At 40.4% G+C, this 22,319-nt stretch overlaps 1 long non-coding RNA gene across 3 annotated transcripts in view; it reads left to right on the top strand.

Annotated features, from left to right (window-relative positions):
• The window catches only part of LOC141421740 (uncharacterized), a 156,299-nt gene that overhangs the window by 62,580 nt on the left and 71,400 nt on the right, over window positions 1-22,319 (top strand). For 2 of the 3 annotated variants that reach the window (XR_012446443.1, XR_012446442.1), the window contains exons 4-5: window positions 16,703-16,753; window positions 16,883-16,998. This is a non-coding gene — a long non-coding RNA (uncharacterized lncRNA). The remainder of the gene's footprint in view (window positions 1-16,702; window positions 16,754-16,882; window positions 16,999-22,319) is intronic. The other variant, XR_012446444.1, reaches the window with a different exon arrangement.

The following is a 22,319-nucleotide window of genomic DNA, read 5'->3' as shown; positions in this document are numbered from 1 at the left end:
CTGGTCATGTGATCTTGAGCTTAGCTGGTAATGTCTCCGAGCCTCAGTTTCTAATCTGTAGAATGGAGCCCTTAAAACCTACCTTGTTTCTTTATAGGAAACTATGATCATGCATGTGAAAGAACTTTGTCAAATGGGTTCAGATGCTGTACCCAAGAGGTCTGGGAAAGCCACCAAAAATAATCTGCTCTCAATACTAGAAACTCCCTCATTATACATGCATCCTTAAGTCAGAGATACTGGCTCTGGAGCTGATTGAATTTAGCTCAAAATATTTAAAAAGCAGGGGTATGTCATATGAAATTCTGGCTTTGAATAGATGACTGGAAGCTCTAGAAACACTGTCACCATTGCAGTAAAGCAATGCATAGATTCAGTGTCTGGAAAAGGGAGGATTGTAGCAAGAACCAACCCCATTGTTCTCTATTTTGCAAGGTATCAGGAGCGTCCTAAGCCTCTGGTTTCATCCTTGCTCATTCACATCCTCTGTTTAGCCCATGAGGGAGTTTGAGCTTTTGACTCATGCTTTAAGGTATTGGAAGACCTCAGCTAAGGAACCAAAGTTTGAAAGAAAGTTAAGACATCAAGTTATGATCACGCATGAACATCCTAACTCAGATCTGTTGAATAAGACTAGTAGTTTTGTTATGGTGGTCACGGGTAAAGGAGGAAAGAGAAAGCTCAACTTCCACCCAGGGGCTGGAAAGGGCTGAAGAAGAATTTTGCCAGTGTTCTGTTTAGAATTCTAAGCAGCAGTGGCAGATTCCTGCCCACCGTGTCTCAGTTTGAATTTAACAAGAAAACATTTGTATTATCTTTATACCAGAATATTATTCAGGAATTTAGGATCATGAATGATACTAACCCACAGCAGCCTCCATTTATAGGCAAACAAACACTTCTAGCCTCATATCACTCAGTTCCCCAATAAATATGATTTTCCCAGATGCCCTTCTTGCAAAAATCCTCTGCATCAGCGGTTCTAACCACTTATTTTTTGGAACGTTTTGTTGGTCAGGTGAAGCTGATGAATGCTTTTTTAAAGAATATTTTTAACTATTTCAAATAATATCTATTACATTATAATAAGTATGAAATTATATGTACTCTAATATGTATCCTTAAATATGCACTCTAAAATTTAAAGTAAACCAATTAATATTTAAATTCAGCTATCAAAATATTTTAAAAGGAATTTATGTGATAGTAATATGTACAATCCCTTCTTTAATGTGTCAAATAACAGGATTAGCCACAAGGTTGACAATTACTGTAGTTTTGAAGTGGTTACAACTGTAAATGGCATTTTGTGATATTTACAGTAATTGCAGGGGGAAAAAAACCCATGTGTTATGGCTTGGATGCGTCTGTTCCCTAATGGTTCAAAGGGTTGGAGTCTTGGTCCTTAGTGTTGCCATGTGAGAATGGTGGGACCTTTGGGAGGTGGATCCTGGTGGGAGGTTCTTAGGTCTTTGGGAGTGTTGCTTTTGGAAAGGATTAAGGTACTTCTTGTGAAACTCTAAGTTTATTCTTGTGAGAAAGTTGTAATAAAAGAACAAGCCAGGCCAGGTCCTGACCCCTTTGGCTTGTCATGTGATCTCTCCCCTGCACCATGAAGTGATGTAGCCAGGGGGCAGCTTGCTAGAGCTGTCCATGTGCTGTTTGGCCTTTCACAAAGCATATAGGCTTGCTCTCATTCCCTATCCTTAGTATCTCCTGCTTCTGCTTCAGAAGCAGCTTACTCCTTCTTGGTCACTGTGTATACTTCTGACGCCTAAGTGTTGTAACTGCAACCTCAGAGCTTCTCTGTCCCACTTCTTCAAGCATCCAAGGACCCACTGTGGCCCCTGGGCTTTCTCCCTGATACCTGGGATGGTGTGGCCATCACCATGTTTTGGGGAGCATGGGAGTGGGGAAGGTGGAATTTATGTCTCTAAGATTGTGAAGTCTGTGCTGACTCCACTATACCTGGAGAGTTTAAGTGCTGTCTTATTTGATTCTACCATGTGTCTTGTGTATTCTATCAGGCAAGCTGGCTTTTTGAGGATAAACTATTCATCACTATGCATTCAGTGCATTTGCTGAATACTGGTCTTTATGCAAACACTGTTCCAGGTAATGAGGATATAAAGGTTAATATGACAGACAAATTCCTGTTTCTATGGGGCTTAACTTCTGATGGAGAGGCTGGGAAATAAGTACTTAAAATGCCTTATGATGGTTAATGTTATATGTCAACTTGGTTCAGTCATGATATCCAGTTTTCAGTCAAATACCACTCAAGGTGCCTGTAGGTATTTCTTTTAGATGTGAGTCCCATTTAAATCAACAGTCTTTCAGTAGAGTAGATTGCCCTCTGTAATGTGGGTGGACCTTATCTAATCAGCTGAAGGCCTTAAGAGAAAGAGCTGGGGTCACCCAAAGGAGAAGGAATAGTGCTTGTAGACTTTCTTGGGACCCATGCTCCAACATCAGTATTTTTCTGGGTCACCAGCCTGCCAGTCTTGTTCAACAGATTTCAGACTTGCCAGCCACCACAGTGTGTGAACCACACACCCAGATGTGGGTGAAAGAAGCATTAAAAGCTTGGGAAAATCTAGGAGAAATCCACACAAGAATCCAAGACACCTGTGTGCTTATGTGTGGCTTGTCCAGCAAACAACAAGGCTGAGTGTGGCTGAGGCAGTTTGAACAGGGGAGTTAGTGGTCAGTGTTGGGTGATGAGGTCACAAACACTGTTGTGTCAAATGACTGCTTTTTATTCTAAGTGTGATGGAAAACCACAGAAGTGGTCTAGACCAGTAGTGAAATGATTTGTCCTCCTTCCAGCTGTGATAGAAAGAACAGAGTAAAGGCAAAAGATGGGACTGGAGAATCAGACAGTAGACTGTAGCAGAAATCCAGATGACAAGTTGTGATGGTTAGTTTTGGTTGTCAACCTGACTGGATTGAGAGATGCCTACAAAATTGGTAAAGCACACTTCTGGGTGTGTCTGTGAAGGTGTGTCCAGAAACGATTGGCATGTGGGTCAGTAAACAGAGAGGGAACACCCACCCTGAATATGGGCAGCACCACCCAATAGGCTGGAAGCTTAGGTAGATCAAAACCAGCAGGGGGCTGTTTGCTGGCTTGCCTGCATTCTCTCTTCTTTGTTAGTGGGTGCATTATTTACTCCTGCAATCGCTGTGGATTCTTCTGCCTTTGAATGCAGACTTGCATGAGCAATTCCCCAGGGAGCATTCAGGCTTCAGACTGGGACTGCATCATTGTCCTCCTTGCTCTGGGGTTTCCTGATACTTGGATTTAGCAGTTACTGGTTTCTCTGACTCTTCAGCCTGCAGGCAGCCATTGTGGGACTATCCAGATTCTAATGGTGTAAGCCAGTCGAATAAATCCTCTTTTATAAAGACGCATATATTCTGTTGGTTATGTTCCTCATGGAGAATCCTTCCTAATTCAAAGGTGGTGGTTTCCAGGTCTAGAACAGGGTATCTCAAACTCAGCACTATTGATTGACATTTTGGACTGCAGAGGATAATTTTGTTGTTGGGTCCTTCCTGTTTCCTATAGGATGTTTAACTGAAACCCTGGCCTCTACCTGCCAGATGTCAGTAGAATTTCTTCTTCCCAGTACAACAATTCAGGTGTCCCTAGTCAAATGATTTTGGTGAGGTCAAAATGAATTAGATTTGAGTAAGGAATTCCCCAAATTAGACACTGCTTGTCTTTATTGCTAAGTTTCTATAATTTGGAAAATTTTGAAGTTATAGACAAAAATCACACATAAACCATTACCTTCAAGTAACAGTGATAAATATTTTGTATCCAGTGTTTTCTATGCGTATGATAACCATGGTAATATTAACAGTGTTTATTGACCATCTAGATCTCTGGCCAGGGTTAATTTTCCTGACTAATCAGACATTGCCGTATTAGCTTCCTATGGCTCTTATTACAAATTATCATTTATTTAATGGTTTCAAACAACTCAGAATTATTTTCTCATAGTTCTGGAGGTTAGAAGAATGAGACAGGTCTTATTGGGTGTGTCAGTCAGCTTTCTGTTGCTTTGAGAAAACTCCTAAGAAAAATCAAGTTCAAGGAGGAAAGGTTTATTTCTGCTCCTGGTTTCAGTTCATGGTCACTTGACTCCATTGTTTCTGGACCTGTGGTAAGGCAGAGAATCATGGTGAGGAGCCCGTGGTGGAGCTAATGTGTTCACTCCATGGCAGCCAGCAGGCAAAGAGAAAGCTCACTCATACAACAAGGCCTCTTCTAACCAACCTAAGAATCCATAAATGGATTAACGCATTCATGAGCTCAGAGCCCTCACTATCCAGTTACCTCCCAAAGGCCTCACCTCTGAACACTGCTGCATTGGGGACCAACAAGTGGGCTTTTGGGGGATGTTTCAGATCCACACCAGAGCACTGGGCTGAAATTGGTGGTGTTGGTAGGATGACATTCTATCTGCAGGCTTGAGGGCCTGTTTTCTTATCTTTTTCTCCACATTCTTTGCCTTATGTGCTCCTCCCTCCACCTTTAAAGCTACTAACAGAGGGTCTTTCTCATATTGGACCATTCTGTTTCCTTTTCTGCCTTCCTCTTCCATTTTTAAAGACCCTTGAGTTAGCAGGGAGGTCACCTGGATACTCTGGGAAAATCTCCCCATCTTAAGGTTAGCTAATTAGCAGATTTAATTCCACCCGGAATCTTAATTCTCCCTGACATTTAACCTAAAATGCTCACATGTTCTGAGAATGAGGACTAGACATCTTTGTGGAAGAGCATTCTGCCTGCTGTGATTAAACTACCACTATTTATAGATGAACAAATTGTGACTCTATCAAAGAACTTTCTAAGTTCTAAGCAGTTTATAAGTAACCTTGACCCCTGAGGGGTGTTATACACACAGTCTTTCCCTGTAATACATGTTACACTGTATGTATATGCCACAAAATATTTAATTACTTTCCTATTTTGGAGTATTTAGATTGCATCCTAAATGCAACTAACAATGAAATACACATCTTTACACATACTTGTTTCCTATGAATTTTGACTTTTTTCTTATGAATTGAATTATTGGGTCAAAATTTTTGAGAGCTGCCAATACACATGATTTGTAGAATACATGTCTAGTGGTGCTTGGTTTTACTCTTTTTCCCATTTTAACCATCCTGCTCCCCAATTTTGTTAATTTTCTAGAAAAAAGTATGGTCAATTTCTTATCCTGATGTATTTGCTTTTAAAATGAAAACACTGTTTCCCATTTTCTATTAACTTTTTTAAAACCAAAATTTAGTTACTTTTGTGTGATTAGAAATCCACCTGGGTCCCAGTTCAGAGTCTGGTCACTGTTAACATAAGTGCACACTAATTGCATCCAATTTCGATCTTACCATATATTGAAAACAATTTTTTAATGGACTGGAGGATGGACAAAGTGGTACAGTGCCTGCCTAGCAGGCATGAAGCCCTGAGTTCAAATCCCAACACTGCCAAAAAAGTTTAAAAATGTTGCAATAAAATAGACCAAATTCATTGGCAGCAAAACCTGAATCAAACTAATATGAAAATAATTGAATATTTCTGTTACACTAAATATTCATGCTTCATTAACAAAATATCAATGCACCTTCTCAGAACACTGCACACTGGGATCTGAGGTAATTGGCACTTGTTTCCTCTTAGCTTTCTAACATCTGAAGGAATGTTGAATCCCTCTGCACGCTTGTATGCATGCATAGCCCCTGCTTGTACAGGTGGGTGCTGACCATGGTGTAAAGAGATGCCCATGCTGTCATGATTCATTTTATAGGCCACCTTGACTGAGTCATGGGGTGCCCAGACATTTGATTAAACATTGTTCTGGGTATGTCTATTGGTATGTTTCTGGATGAGATTAATATTTGAATTTTAGGATTAGTAAAGAAGATTGCCCTTCTTAATATGGGAACTTGTTCTGACTGCTGATCTGGACATTGGTCTTTTCCACCTTTCAGATTTGGACTGAAACAGAGGCAGATCTCCTCAGGGCAGACACACAGCAGAGAGGGAGATAGAGATGGGCCCAGAACAAGAGGCAGCCTCTGAGGATGCACCCCCAGTGACCTACTCCCTCCAGCAAAACCCTACTTCCTAAAGTTTCCAGAACCTCCCAACAAAGCAACATAAGTTGGTGAACAACCCTTCAATACGTGCATCTTTTAGAGGGACACTTCACAGCCAAACCCTAACACCCAAGGTACCTATAAAAACAACTTTTAAAAGTGGAGTGCCTTCAGTCCATTAAAAAATTGTTTCCAATATATGCTAAGATTGAAATTGGATGCAATGAGTTGGGCACCCAATGACTGGGCACCCCATGACCCAGTCTATGTCCTTCAAATATATACATGACTAGATAGCCAGCTATATCTACTTCACTATCTTTCTATAATTAAAGATTTATAGACATAATTAGGTATAAATAGAATTATAAGAAATAAAAAAGAAATCAAAGATGTGAAATTCCAGAGAAAACACATTTTTTTTTTTGTTGTTCATATTGCACTTGAAGACAGTTCTACACCACTGTTTCCCTAGATAATTTCTCCTGGTATAACCCAAACAATAATACCATATTTCATTGTATATAAGATGCCATCAATTTTAGATACCTTTCAATTTAAGAAAGATTAAATGTGAAAAGATGGGCAAAGACAAGCACAACAGGCATATCATTACAGAAGTGACATAATGAGAAAAATAATATGTTAGAATTGATGATATTCAATCCTCTGATTATCTACTATGTTTTAGGCACTGCTTATAAGAAATGTTTTCTGTGTGCCAGTGAAACTTCAGAGATAGGTGACATTGTGGTCTCAGAGACATGGCTCATGCATTAGAACAAATGCTTTGCAAATACGAAGCCCTGAGTTCAAACCCATGCCACCAAAAAAAGCTCCTGCTTCTGTGAAGTTCTGCCTCACAGTGGGCCCAGAATCCATGGAGGCCAGGATTGTGACTGAAACTTCAGAAACTATGTGCTAAAAATAATCTTTTCTTTTTTCAAGTTGTTTTGTCAAGTATTTTGTTACAGTGATGAAAAGTCTAACACAGAACATGGGTTTATGGATAAAATTCATAATTTGTATAATTCTAGGATTTATAAAATTCTAGTTTATGTTATGCACTTAGCACACTGGAGGCATTCAATAAAATTTTGTCAAGTGAATTGCATGATTTCAAAAATTACTTTCCCAATGTATTTGTAATAATTTTTGCTCAAAATTGCAACTTAAATGAGTCTTTTTTCAGTTTTTAATAACTACATCATAAAATATTTGACTTCTCTTTCCCAGTTCTCTGGCTCATTTATTATTCATTTCCTTCTTTTGACCTTTCTTTTCCATTGAACATTTTCCCTTTTACGTAGTCAACACACCCCCTACCATCCATTGCCCTCAGTGTCTTCTATCTGAGGCTCTCCATAATCCCACACAATTTCAGTTTGCTTTTGAGTCAGGGAGATGAAGATAAAATATGAATGGTCTTAGGAAATGGCCTTCTACTTTCATAAAAGAAAAAAAAAGTAACATTGCTGCCAGGTCACCCAGAACAACTTCCAATTCCCAAGAGTCAGGGAAGAAATTTTAAAGTAAAAAAATCAATGGCTATGAAATTACACATTAGTCCAGGAGAGACTTCTCTGTCTGTTTTCCCAGTGAACATTCATCTTGCTATAGTAATAGCGGCACAGACAATTTGCTGCAGTGAAGTTGATCTATAAGTGTTTTAATTAAAGTTCTGACAGCCAATTGAAGCCTTTTTTATTTTTTGGATGTATCATATCAATCTTTCTCTGTCTGTGTCTGTGTCTGAGGAATTTAATCTGTTAGGGAGGGAAAAGTTAATGTCCTCCACGTGTGAACTGATCAGAAGGGCAAGGACCACTATGGTTTGCTTTCCCCTTAAACTCTCCCAAAGCCACACTTACTAAATGTTCGTTGAGCACATGATTTGATGAAGATTTTCCTGAGCTCTGGTTGAGAAGGAAATGAGATGGAAATTTGGTTATCCTAGGTTTGTTGGCAGGTTTTACTTTTTGTAAACTTCATGCTGTTAGGCAAGACTAACATCTTTGAGTTTTATTTTTCCCAATTTTAAATGGGGACAATTATTACCTACCTTATAGAGCTGTATGCATTTAGACCTTCTATCTCTGCCACTGTTCTCTGAGCCCAGGTCACAGAATTCATGGACTATTCCTTGGGTACATAATACTTCTTCCTCAGAAACTGTGGTTTGGAGTTGAAATTCCCCCAAGCCTATACGTTAAGAGCTTCTTCCCCAGCCCATGGTGCTGTTAGGAAGTTGTGGGACCTTAAAGAGGCAGGGCCTAATTAGAAGAAATTAAGTCACTGGAGGTGTACCCTTGAAGAGAATATTGGGAACCTGCTCCTTCCTCTCTCTCTCTCTGCTTCCTTGCTGCTAGCATGGGAGCAGCCTCCTCTGCCCCATACTCTTGCCTTGATGTGCTGCCTCACTGAGTCCCAAAATAAATGGAGGCGAAGGACTATGGACTGAAATCTGTGAGATGATGAGCCAAAATTGACCTTTCCTCTTTATAAGTTGTTTCTCTTATGTATTTGTCACAGTGGATGGAAAGCTGATTAGCACATCAGTCCTGGTAGAATTATTTGTAATAATGGACAAAATATATACCTTAATGACCAAACCAGGAGTTTTTCAAGAATTCTACATAAGCTATATACTCAATGTTATAAGGACTATAACATTTGGATGTTGAAAATTCTTGGATAACCCTTGTGCCAACTTAGTTAACTCAGTCTCATTTTCCTTTTTCTAGGTGGACATGTGGGTCTGAAATGGGTTTAGCCTCCTGTCTTTCTCCTTTTGTGAAACCTTCGACATGCTCAGTTGTCACCTTTGCTACATCTCCATTCCCAGCTGGTCTATGTGCTTAGTGGCTATGGTAGTTTCCATTCTTACCTTATGAGAAAGGACAGACCTGGATGGAGATGTTTTAATCTAAGCAAATAAGCTACCTGAAAGTCAACTAGAGGAACTTCATGGTTTGTAACCATCCTTGTGCTTTTCTTTTTATCTCACTTTGGCTAAAGGGTTGCCTCCTGGCCCCACTTAGTCTTAGATGTTTCTGACCAACTGTCCTTTCTATGTTCCAAGAAAGTGGCATGAATAAGTTATGTGAATTAGCAATATAAACTATGAGTCATTGCATGATGCTAGAATCATAAAATTATTAACTTGTCTGATTCATGGTCAAATTCCTGACTGTGAGGAAACATGGCATGATGGGAAAGTTTAGGTCAGTCTCATCATAGCAAGGATAGTTAAAATCAGATTGATAGACACTTCAGGCAAGGATCAAGTGCTTATTGTATAACATTTGATGTTAGGCACAGGGAATATAGAGAAAACTCATCTTGCTTTGTGTCCTCAGGTAGCTCCTGGTTAAGAAGGGAACACAGAAACAGCATGCCTAATGAAAATGCAACGTGAAAAGGGCTGTCCAATGTGAGAATCTGGGGCCACGGGAGACCTGGGGAGAGAGGGGTGCTATGTTAATTAGACTTTTGTGTTGCTGTGACTAAAACCTGACAGAACAACTTAAAGGATTAATGGTTTATTTTTACTCATGGTTTCAGAGAGTTGCTTGTCCTATTTGTTTGCATAGGACATTATGGTGGTGAGAGCACTTGATAGAGAAGATCTCTTCACTTATGGCAGACATGAAAGAGAGAGAGAGAGAGAGAGAGAGCAGAGAGAGATATTGAGGGAGAGCTCAGAGCTCAGTGACCTACTTCCTTCTTCTAGGTCTCACCTCTTAAAGTTCCCTGAAGCTCCCAAAATAGTGCTACCGTAAGCTTTGAACCAACCTCCCAACACATGAGCCTTTTTGGGGGGAGGACAATTAATACCCAAATATTAACATAGGTATCCTAAGGCTTCATAGAGACACTGTGATAACATGAGAATACAAGATCCTTGGAGGTTGGGGCTAGTCTTTTTGGTTGAACACAGTGTTCCCAGTACCTGGAATAGAGGTTGGTATTTGTAAAAGTTTTTCGAGTGAATAAATCAATAAATGACTTTAAACTGTGACTCAGAAAAAGAAAATAGAGGTAACTTTGACTTGGGCTGAGAGGAATACATTAAGTCAAGGTAGTTCTGCCTACTGTGTAGGACCTCAGATATTCCCGGCACTTGGTAAATGGGGCACTCCTCTTTCCTCATCAATTTCTCCCTTAGCTTTGTTCTAACTGCAAGAAATAGGGTTTGATCCAAGGACTGGGCCAACTCTGCTTTAATCAATAGTTTCAAGTACTTGATATCATTACTAGCTTGGTTTTTTGGAGGATATATGGAACTGAATTTGGACAGTGACTAAAGAAACCTGGAAGAGGTTAGTCACTTTTCTCATTTTATCAAGGACAATAAATTGGTGGCAGCAACAATCCCACATGTGTTTACCATGATTCAAACTGTTGCAAACAAATGGTTAGTCAACTAAAGACAGCCAAGTTGATGGTCTGTGCCCCAGACACAGATTTTTGATTGAGAACTGGCTATTTTTGACTGCTGATATTAAAATTAAAATTCAGGTAGTTACTTAGTAAATAGTTATTGAATAAGTATAATATAACTACTGCCCTATAGTTCCAAATTTTTTTTAATGAAAAATGACATGTGAATGGTAGTGCATTATCTTTGGTCTCTTAATATGTGCACCAAGAAGCAGGGGGTATGGAATAAGCAACATAGAATGTTTATCTGTAGAGTTTCTTTGAAGTCCCAACTCTCCCATTTATGTGATTTGGTTTTGAACACTTCTGCTGAACGAACATGGATTGCCTCACTCTAGGCTCTGAGTTTTCATGATTCCACCGTCATTAGCTCCACACATGTAACTCTTGTAAGACAATGGGAGTGTGATGGTTTTAAGGGGTGGAAACATTTACATTTGTATTTGTATCTTCTGTGATGATAGAATCAAAGAAACCCAAATAATTAGAACTGGTCTAAGGACTTTGTTTTTATGGGTAAGTTTGGGGTTGGGAAGTGGTTTGCCCCATATGTGAAGCAGGTTTGGATACAGGCCTAGTACCCATAAGTTGTGATACTCAGCCCAAGATTCTCTAGGTTTTCTCCATAACAATAATGAATAACATTGTGCTGGAGAGAGTTAGATGGAGGTGCACAGAGGTCAGAAGGCTTGTCTAAATGAAATGTTGGTTTCTGTGATTTTGAATAAATTGGGTTTGTGGCCCAGTGTCCTTATGGTCATTTCACTTATCACCATGAGATCACCTGACCTTGTGTAGTAGATATGTGCCTACGGCATCAGAAAACTGGGGACAACTAAAACCCCAGGCTTCTCAGGCTGAGCTGGGTCTCTGGCCACATGTGTGGTGGTCTAATAGAGACTGTGGCCCTGGCCCACATGACTGCCAGGCCTGCCATTGGCCACTCATCGCCCTGATCCTCCTGCTTCTGATCTTTGGAAGAGTGATGATTAGGACACATAAGATAAAGAAATAGAGTAAGTGAAAGTAGCTTTTCCTTCTGGAGTTCAGGTAGAGTTGATCTGTGATCCTTTGTCTTACAGTTGAGATGACTGGACACACTACTTGGTCTATCTGAGAGCAGCCTAATTATGCCAGGATCACAGAGGTCCTTGACCCAAGAGGGCTCAGAAAAGGAATGAAAGGATGAGACACAAGAAAGGACTTCCTCACTCAGGAAGGGAATGACAAGACACATGACCAGAAGGCTGGTGACCGAACTGGCAAACTTTGTATTTTTACATCAGGCTTATAACCAGTACAAAGTAGGAAGTTATACAATGCAAGGAGAGTTTCTATGCCTGGGAAACAATGCCTTCCACCTGAACAACAACGTTCTTGCTCCAATCTCCTATATTTCATAAATGAAACCTGGACCCTCCTAGTTTCACTAACAAAACCCAGACCTCCTTCTTTTCATCTAGTTTCACTTGGTTTCACATACACAAAATCAGGCCTGGTTGCTAAAGACATGTCACCTGTTCCTAACCTTTCATAAACAAATACCTTAAGGTTAATGTTTCTTTTCTCCAGACAAAGGGAGCCTCTCCATGTCCCCTCAAAACCTCAGTGAGAGACATGGCACACTTGCAGTCCCTGACCTTGTCAGGATCCTGCTAAGCCACAACAACCTCGTCAGATTGAGGCTCATGGTGCCCAACATAATTACATTTAAGAGTTAGAGAACCCAGGCCATCTTTGGCTGTGACATACAAAGCAGAAGGGACATAGGTGACTCTTTAACATTTCAAATTCAACTCTATATGTACATTAACTGTAACCCATATAAAGTTCAGATCGTCTAATAGTGAATAGAGATGGAGACAAAAAAGAAGTTTCATACAAGAAATACTTCAAAAACATTATTCAAAGAGTCTGTGCATACAAATATGTAGTCTCAATTTGGAGAGAGACAGAAGGACCTGGAATTTCAACCAAAGGCCATATAGACTATTTAGCTAAATTCAAAATGATAGATACACTTTCCAATGGGAGTACAGAGGAACACAGAGGAGAGGGACGTTGAATTCAGAGTGCAATGGCTCTTTGAAAAGTCTTGAAGGCAAATTAGCAGCTTCATGCTATGGGTAAGTATAGCGGCCAGGGTGCATAAGGCTTGAAGCCTACCAGATTTTGAAAAGATTATTGATTTCATCTTTCTTGTCCATAAAATGAGCATAATGCTGGTATCTGTGTTTAAGGTTGTGAGAATTAACAAACTATACTGTGCATAGATCAAGTGCTCAATAAATGTTAGCTTTTGCTAGTATTACTATTTTATCTGATACAAAGCCTTTCAGAGCGATTATGCAAACTTGCTGGCAGGTATATGCTAATTTTTAAGTTACTGTTTCTCAGTTTTAAATTTACAGTTCAATATTCTGCTTCCCATGCTGTGGGATGAGACTACAAATTCTATTTCTTTTTTTTTTGCTAATGGCTCTCTTAATTTTTCCCTGTTGGGACACTAGAGAGAAAGCAACAGGCAAGAGGAGAGGATTGGGACACCTTTTCTTCTGCTTGCTGCTGCTCCATTCAGTCCACTCAGCGAGAACCCTTCCTCCCAGTAGAGCAGTTAACTCTAGTTTCCATCTTCTTTCTTTTCTTGTGTTTCATCGTACTCCTGAGGCTGGCAACATCCATCCTCAGAGGAGAGAATCCAGTTCTACAGGACTCTTCTTCCAAGATGTTGAAGCTGCCAACTTTCCCTCCTTAGAGAATGAAGGTCCCAGCCACTTCTCAGGGTTTCTTGCTTCTGATAATCCTAACCACTTCTCTTTATTCAGCCCCAGGGTAGCTGCTTGCTGTCATATTTTCATCATATGTTATCTCATAAGTCCCATTTTAAAAATTTATCTCCCTTCCAAGAACTTTCATTTGTTTATTTGTTTTGAAATAGGATCTCCCTATGTAGCCCTAAACCTCCCAATTCAGCATTGAACTCCTAAACCTCCCAATTCAGCCTCCCAAGTGCTGGCATTATAGATGTGTACCACCACACTAGACCTTTCAAACAAATAGGCTATGTTAAATTCTCTCTGTTAACATAACTAGTGTTGCTCTGTTTTCCCTAATGACCTAACCGATTAAGGTAATACTGTTCAACCAGAAGGTACCTTTGCATTCTCTCATTAAACAGGCCTTGGAATACGAATGTTTTCTGGTCCTAATCATGAGCTCGATCTCTGCTACCCTCCTTTCCTTTCTACCCAGTACAAGGTTGCTGTCATTTTTACTGCTGAACTTTTTTTCAAAGTTGATGATTTAAGGATATTTTGCTATTTAAGATAGTTACAGTGTGCATTTCTTATGCTAGCTCAGCCTGATAGGTTGGATAGAAGATAGATAAAAATAAAGCCCCAGTTCCTTGGGATGTCTCCTGAGCAGTGTTATTTGCACCAGATAGTTTTGAGGTTGGCTTCCAGATCGCAGCAGACTATTCTCAGCTGTTCTTAATTTTCCCATCTGTAAATTATATAGTTATACCATATAGAACCCTTCCTGTCTTAAGTGACAAAAACCCAACTGTAGGTCAGATGCTCTCCTCCAAGCAGATGGGTCCATGATTCGGGCAGTCTGGAGAAGAAGTGTGGAGCTAGAGGGGGTTTTACATGCTTTATTATCTGTCACAGCTACTGCCACCCCAAGGCACTAAACAGTGGTTTTTACACAGCTATAGACAAGAGTGGATGTAGTCAAATATTTCATCTACTGCACATGTGAACCCAGCCACTAGTTACACAGCTAGTGTCATCAAGCAGCTACATAGCATGGATATGCTTAGTGTGTCTGCAGACAGGTGATTAGCCTCAACACAGTCACTTTCCTTAGTGACTCTCTCTTAGTGAATAGAGAGACTTTTGTAACTGAAAAGCCCAGGACATCTGGTTGAGGCACAACTGGATCCAGAGGTTCCAAATGTCACGTCCAGGAATCAACTTCCCATCCCCATGCCCAAATCTAAGCGTGATTGGACCTTCACTACTTTACTGCAAGTGTAGGGAGGATAGAGCATCAAGTCAAAATAAAGGTATTGCGCTCAGAATAGAGAGGAACGGATTCAGGGCAGCGAAATCCAAGGAGCACTGCTAACTCGTCCAAAGAGTCTGAGTAGCACCACTGGAGCTTGGAGTTTTGGCCAATCAAGAAGAGCTGAAAGCGTTTGATGTCCCCACTCCAGAGGAGCTAATACAGAAACCTTAAAGGGACAGACGTTATCATGAGAAGGGGATCAGTACCCAGTGTAAAGATCAGTTAGAGATGAATCAACATGGGTCATAACACATGTGTGCACAAAAGCAACGCTAAGAATATTTCGGTATAGCTCTCCTTAACTCAACTAGCAAAAACTCTTTGTCTTCCTTATTATGCTTATGTCTTCTCTTCAACAAAATTAGTGATGAAGGCAGAACAGGACCTGCCAGGAACTGAGGGGGACGGGGGAAGGGGGAGGAATGACCAAAACAATGTATGCACATGTGAATAAATGAATCATTAAAAATAAATAAATAAATAAATAGCAAAAAAAAAAAAAAAAAAGAAGAGCTGCTTCTCGGTCTACAGGGTAGTCACTGCACCCATACATCATTATGGCAAAGGCAAGCACCCCTTATGTGGGATTCAAGGAGAGAGTCCCTAATATGACACACTTGCCTTTCCTCTGTGAGGTTCAAGGACGCCTAGGAAGAGAGAAGAACTGATCTGACCAAACAGCCATGATGAGATCAGTGTGGTTCACCAGTGCTCTCCTTTCCTTTTCCCCCGACATGCAATATGGTGAACTATCCAATAGACTCAGTTCTGAAGCTGAAGTGCCTGGGCTTGAATCCTGACTTAATCTATCAGCCCTGCAACTTTGGGCAAATTACTCTCTTTGTGTCTGTGGCTAGTAAATAGTGACTTTCATCATCTGAATTTCTTTCTTCACCGGATACTATAATTGCATCTTTCCCATGTGGATCTAATGAAATTGTAAGTGCTAAAACAGTACCAGACATATTGTCAATGATAAATAGGTATTGGTTATTATTATTCTCACAGTACTGCAGAAGTAATTTCCAGAGAGCTAATACTGGTGGGCCACACTGATCTCACAGCTGTTTGATAAGATCTGCTCTACTCTTTTCCTTGGTATCATCCAGCTTTTCTCCCACTGGTCCTCTTTCCCCTCAGGAATAACGCACTCTGGTTAAGAGCAGAGTTTGGGAGTCAGGCATCCCCCTGGAATCAATCCTGGCCTAACCAGAAGTAAAAATCAAAATATTTAGCAACAATTATGGGTGTCTGTCCTAACCATGAGGCAGCAACCTGCAGATTCACTGATGTACCCGGTGTTAACCCTTGAGTTATCGTGTCATAGAAAGGGCCAGGCATCCTGGTTTATGGAGCTATGTATCTGTGAATCTGCTAGGTTTTCATGAAGCAAACATGCAGAGACTAGTTAGTCCAGCATTCTCACACATGCCCCACAGTTAGTAGGTCTGACTCTCTACTTACCTTATTCTGTGATTCCAGGGGCCACTTATCTTTTAAGCCTCAGACATCACAGCATTCACCATTTAATGGCTATCATATAGTAAGTACCCAATAAATATCAACCTATTGTTATTAATGCATATCCCTCCATTCCCTACCCCTAGTTTGTTTCAGCTTGGACTTATATCCTATGTTTTCTTTGACGTTTTGATGTTAGTTATCTTGTTTTTACCTGAAGCAGAGTAAAGAATTAATTCTCGTGATGCAATTACTTATCCAGAAATAAGAACCAAGGCCCAATTTATCAAATTTGGGTTCAATTCCTCCTCCTTGGTAATTAACATGCACTGGCATTCCAGATCCTTTCCTCTTGTGAGGCCCTGGCAGACTTTGCAAGGTTCAAGCTCGGTCTGCATTACATTCTCAAATAAATCTTTGCCTTTGTCACACTGTTGAGCTGCTAATAAAGAGAGCAGGCAAGCATTGTAGCAGGGCTTTCTGTGGTCAGAGAGTCCTAATAGTGTGTCAGGATTATATAGTTCAGCCTCCAAGAGCATCCAAAAGGGAGATAAATTGTTTGGTTGGGAGAAATTAACCACGGATTGATCCTATCTGTTTTAATTTAATGCAGGACGCCTTAGACCACTCCAAGGAGCAGATGGGCTATTGATCTGACAATAAGGTAATCAGAGCATCAAAGCTGGGATGGAGGAGTGAGGGGAGGAGAATTTGGAGCACTTGGGGCTTTGCCAGGGTGGCCTTGGAACGAAAGCCATCCTTTAATTGAGCGTGTGCCTTTGCCTGCTAACAGGTCTTAATAGGAGAGAGAGCTCCCAAAGCCTGAACCTATATAGAACTCTTGTGTAAAGAGATGATGTCTTATGCCGGACATGCTGGCAGAGAGATGCAGCTTGGCAGTGAATGAGGGTAAGCTGTGTGGGAGGGGGAGTGAGGGGCTCTGGGAGGCCACTATAGAAAGATGGAGACAGAGCTAGAAGGAGAGCTGGAATTAGAATCAGCTGGTCAAACTTGGAGGCTACAGGGTCTCTCTTTTTTATCTCTTTTTGCCTTGTTTTCTTTACGCACATACTCTATTTTCTGGTCCTCCAGTTTGCTTCACTTGTGCACTGTCTCTGGGCTTGCCCCCATCCCCCTTCCCCAACACTGTCCCTCCACTGGAATAACCCTGCTTATGGTCTGTAGAGAGGTAAGGTTTCTTTTGGAGACAGGCAAAAGTGTGTCTTGAAGCTCAATGTCTCCAGAGCAGTCAAGGGCCCTGGTATGAGTGGGGTCATAACGTCCCATTGTCCTGATACTCTGTGTGTGGGTTAGGTTTCTTCTCTGACCCAAAGACAGTTAGTTAGAAGCCTGCTGCTTAGAGGAGCTCCCAGATGGTTCAGGCAGACTTCTTGCGATGCCATGGTGACGTCTAGGTCAGGACGTCCTGACACATGAATCAGTTGGAGACCCAGCCAAGGCCCAAGTATCAAAGGGCAAATGGAGACACAGGGGGCCAAGAAAAGGGAAAATGAGTTCAGAAAGTGACACTGGGGAATTGTGAAGCTCTCTGTGCTTCCTGGGATCTCTTACTCCAAGACCATCTTTCTGGAAATGGGGATTGCATCAGGCTCTGGAAAGCTGTGGTCTACTCTAGGTGGTTGTCTATTAGTGAGGCTCTGGCTGAGTGTCCAGTCCAACAGGGTGAGAAATCTACCTCAGATAATGAGATTCTATGACTCTATTACTGAAAATATCTTAGACATTTCAGGAGAGGCAAAGGGCAGAAAAACCTTCATGGAAAAGGAGATCATTCATTCATTCATTTATTCAATTTGAAGGTCTATTATGCCAGCCTTCTATACTCTGGGGAGCAGTAATGACTCCACTAGCCAGATGGAACTTGCATCTATCAGAGAAAGAATGGCTATAAGAAATAAGGAAGATTTTTTTTAAAGATCTTAAGTTTGTAAGATTGTGCTCTTCATTCGAATGTCAAAATTAAACTAAAATTAAAGAGAGGTCACTCACCCTGAATGAGTTATAACTCTGTTAAAATACACATATCTTTGTTATTAAGGATCAGTTCAATGGGCTGTTCTATAAATTTGTCTTTTCTGATTTTTAATTAAATATTATAGATTGGACAACAGAACCCCGATTTAATTGCCATATTCTGTGGGTTGTCACAAAGTAAAGCCTGCGTTTGCTTCCATTTTTCTGTTCATGTGAGGGAAAGTAGGATTTCTGATGTCTGAAATGATAATGATTTCTTTTTCTATCTAAGAGAAATATCAACTGGAGGAACAGTTAGGTTCTTGCCATAGTGGAAAATAACAAAGTCTATTAATAGCGGAGCAATGGATTTGCTGGGAAATGTTTTAGACTTTCAATGGGCTCACAGAGATAGACCAGTCCTTGAACTTAAAATCTTTTATTATCTTTTGGTATTTTTAACAAAAAGACTAAAATGCCTTTCAATTAAAATTGATGGGTCATTTGAAGTTAAGCCTTCATTCCCTGGAAGAACCGAAACCCTGAGTGCCTGGAGTAGTGCAGGTACTACTCTGTTGTCAGAGGCAGCTGGGCCTCCCTCTGCTTTTCCTAAATTTTCAATGTTGTCATGCTAACTGGGGCTCAGGAAGCCACCTGTGGCAGCAAAGACAGTATAACTTACATAAGGATGTCGGATGGAAGAATGATGACAGACTGTGTTTCATCCATGCAAGAGAGCCTAATGGTGAAGGGGTCTTCAGCTGCTCTGTTTAGGGGAAAATGCCAGTCAGGCCATCCTCACTCACAGACCTTTGCATAAGGTTACAAGTACAACAGGACCATCTGTGGGGAACTGGGTGCAGGGGAAACAGAGTTTGGGCTCAACAGATCTGGTTTGAATTCCGGCTTCAGATTGGCTAGCTATGTGACTTTGGGGTGTCTGACTGGGACGGAGTTCCGAACTTTCTTTTCTTCCGTGTCTCCCATCTTTAATGAGGAATGCAATACTACCTCTCTTTTGGGATTGTTAAGAAGGTTAGTGAGTTCACATATTTAGAACATGGACAGTGACTACTGTACAGTAAACTGATACAAGGATTAGTTGTTACTAACTCTGATTCGTGAAATGAGATTAATGGTGATATCTTATGTAGCTCAGGTTGTTTAAATGTCATGAAATAGTGTGGCATTTGTAAATTTTTATGTACTAACCAGGGAAGCTAATTATTTAGCCCATGTAATTTTTCTTTTTGAACTTTCTCATTTAGACAATCTGATTTTTCACTAATTTAATCACTATTCAATTAATTAAAAGAAAAATAACTCTCACGGAGGCCGCTGTCTATTTTAATGCTACTGGTGGTTGGCACCAGTAACAGACTTCAGAAAGAGTTTATGTAAAGACATGCAAAAATCAATACAATGCATTAAAACTATTATGAAAAATTTGACAAATGAGCAAAATAGCTCATTACTTGTCAGTCGGCCTGAGGGGTATGGGAGGTCCTTTTGGAGCACTTAGCTATGGACTACAGTAATAATTCAATGCAATGCAATTCAATTTAATTGAAATATGTATTGTGTATCTCTGGAGTATTAGGCCCTGTGCAAGTTTACAAGAGGTTAACATTTAAATTCTTGAAGAATTCTCAATTTCAGAGAGAGATTAGAAAGTTGATTGTAACTATAATGCAAGTCAGAATATGAGAGGGCCTGCTGTTTATCACAGTAGTGGGAAAAATATAGGTCAGTAGGACATTATATTAATTAAGTTTACTTCTTCTTTTGGGGAAGTTAGTCTTTCTTTTTAATCAAGGCCCTCAACTGATTGGACGAGGCCCACCTGCATTTTAGTGGGTAATCTGTTTTACTCAAAGTGTACTGATTTAAATGTTGATCTTACCTTCAAATACCTTCACCGAAACATATAGAATGATTATTTAAAAATTTGGGTACTGTGACCTAGGGAATTTGAGACATACCCTTCACAGGCATCATCCATATTCCTGAAGGCCTCACAATATAGAGTGAGATACATAAGTGAAAAAATGTATTGCTCTGGTAATTGTTGTTAACAATAGAGAAAAATTCCAGGTGCTGTGGAGGCCCTCAGGAGGAGGGAGTTATCTAACCTGAGTGTGTCAGTCTGGGCATCTGAGAAAATGGATGTCTGAGCTGGATCCCGTAGGTTGGAATGAGCAAAGTCTTGGCCAGAATGAGAAGAACTCAATATTCAGAGAGACCACAAAGAGCTGGAAAGGAGAAATGTTGGCGCACAAGAGGCCACTGTCACCACAGATTGAAAGTTGAGGGTTACCAAAGACAGCTGGGCTATAGTGATAGACAGTTATTAATTTGTGTTAATCACTGTAGTTCTAGTAGCAGTCTTCCATTTAGCTCAGGCTGTGTGTACTGAAACTGCTCTATCTGAAGATGATGTTCGTCTTGTCTACATTTCTACCATTAGATATACCTTCTTTTGCCACATTTTTCTTCTGGTATGGATTCCAGTTCAAATAATATGTCATATTTTTTGTTTGTTTTTGAGACAAGGACTGACCCAGGCTACCCTTGAATTCACTACGTCTGGCATATTACATCTTTTAATGATTATATATGTGTGCCTGGCACTGCATAAACACTACATATAACACACAAAAATCTACATGAGATAATTTTATATACGTATTAAAAAGTGAGAGGACTAAGAGTCTCAGGTAGGTTAGTACTTGTCCACCTTTACATAAACATTAAATGGAACGGCCAGGATTCCAACTTGGGATTTTTCTTGCTCCAATTATTTCAGCTGCACCATGAGAGTCACAAGAAAATTGACTGCTGGTCCTAGACTTAAGTAATTAAAATTAGTGAAACAGGTATGTGTAAATGCACATTTACCTGTGTGAGAGGTGGGGACTCCAGCAAATGACAGCTCATGACTTTCCCAAAACAGCAGATGCTTCTCAGCTCCAGCCAAATGTTGCTGTGTGAGAGAACAAACCTCCTGTTGCCAGATCTCTAGTGTTCAAGAGAAACTAGGTTTTTGTTTTTATTTTTCCTTCCTTTCTTTCTTTTAAAAATATGAAATTCTTATTTTTAAGTGCTGGCCACAATACCTAAAAACACTACATAGGCCAAATAAAACACATCCACTGGCTGGGTAGTTCCCACAAGTCCCCAGGTTTTGACTTTTGATCTATTATATTACTCCTCCTGAAATGTAAATATTTCTGACACATTAACATTGTAGCACCTCACAATGCTTGATTATGTAGTAATAATATTTGTGAAGCTAAGTGTGGTCTCATGTGCCCTTCATCATCACCTGAGAGGCAGACAGGGAAGTGCTCATCGTGCTCCTGTCGTCCTTGAAGAAACTGAGGTTGATGGGGATTCGCAAACCTTTACTAGGTCACTTACGAAGGGAAAAGAACTTTTACCCTTCAGCTGAACACAGTCCTTTTCATGCTACACAAGTTCCTTCAACACTGTGTGAGAAACTAGGTATCGAGAGTGGAAGGGGAAAAACATCAATGACCTCTCATAGGCTGATCACCAGGAATTAGGGAAGTGGAAATGCTGAGAGAGAGGGTCAAGAACCAGAATTGCTTCTGTCAGCCTCCAGTGAAAGATGTGGGGCATAGCATGTCCAGACACTGACCCAGAGCCTCACCCCCACAGTGTGCATCGGTCCAGGGGTCTGATGGAATCCCCCGATCACAATGACAGTGGACTGAAAAAACCCTAAAGATTATCTAATGATTATTTGTCAAATACACAATTACCAAGAACCAACCATCTTCCCTTAACCCTCTCTTTCCTCTTCCCACTCTGAAATGAGAGCTGAAAGCCATGGTCCTAGAATTTGGTGTGTTAAAAATGATTTGTTTTTTTGGAAAATATAACCAATTCCTCATTTTCTTGACTGTAGTTATGGAAATGGTTGTCTGTAGGAGACAGGAATTGGGTTCTAAAAACCATTTATTCCTTTAGAAACTGTGGTAACTCTAGCAGCTTTTTGTTGACTCTTTTAGGCCCAAATGAATAGAAAAATACATGGACAAATAATTCACAGTGCTATTGACATACGCCACACCTCTGCCTTCTGTGGAATGCAATACTGTATGATGTGATGTCATAGGCTATAATACAATGATGCAATGTGGGCTTTGGCATTTGAAGAGATTCTGTCACAGAAGTGTGATGACAAAGGCATGTTAGGTGTCTCCTGAGGTAGGCCTTGGGGACACTGAAAG

This window comes from Castor canadensis, chromosome 3, assembly GCF_047511655.1.
Source record: "Castor canadensis chromosome 3, mCasCan1.hap1v2, whole genome shotgun sequence".
Lineage (NCBI taxonomy): Eukaryota > Metazoa > Chordata > Mammalia > Rodentia > Castoridae > Castor > Castor canadensis.
The sequence above is the reverse complement of the archived record's forward strand: the minus strand, read 5'-3'. Positions and strand labels throughout refer to the sequence as shown.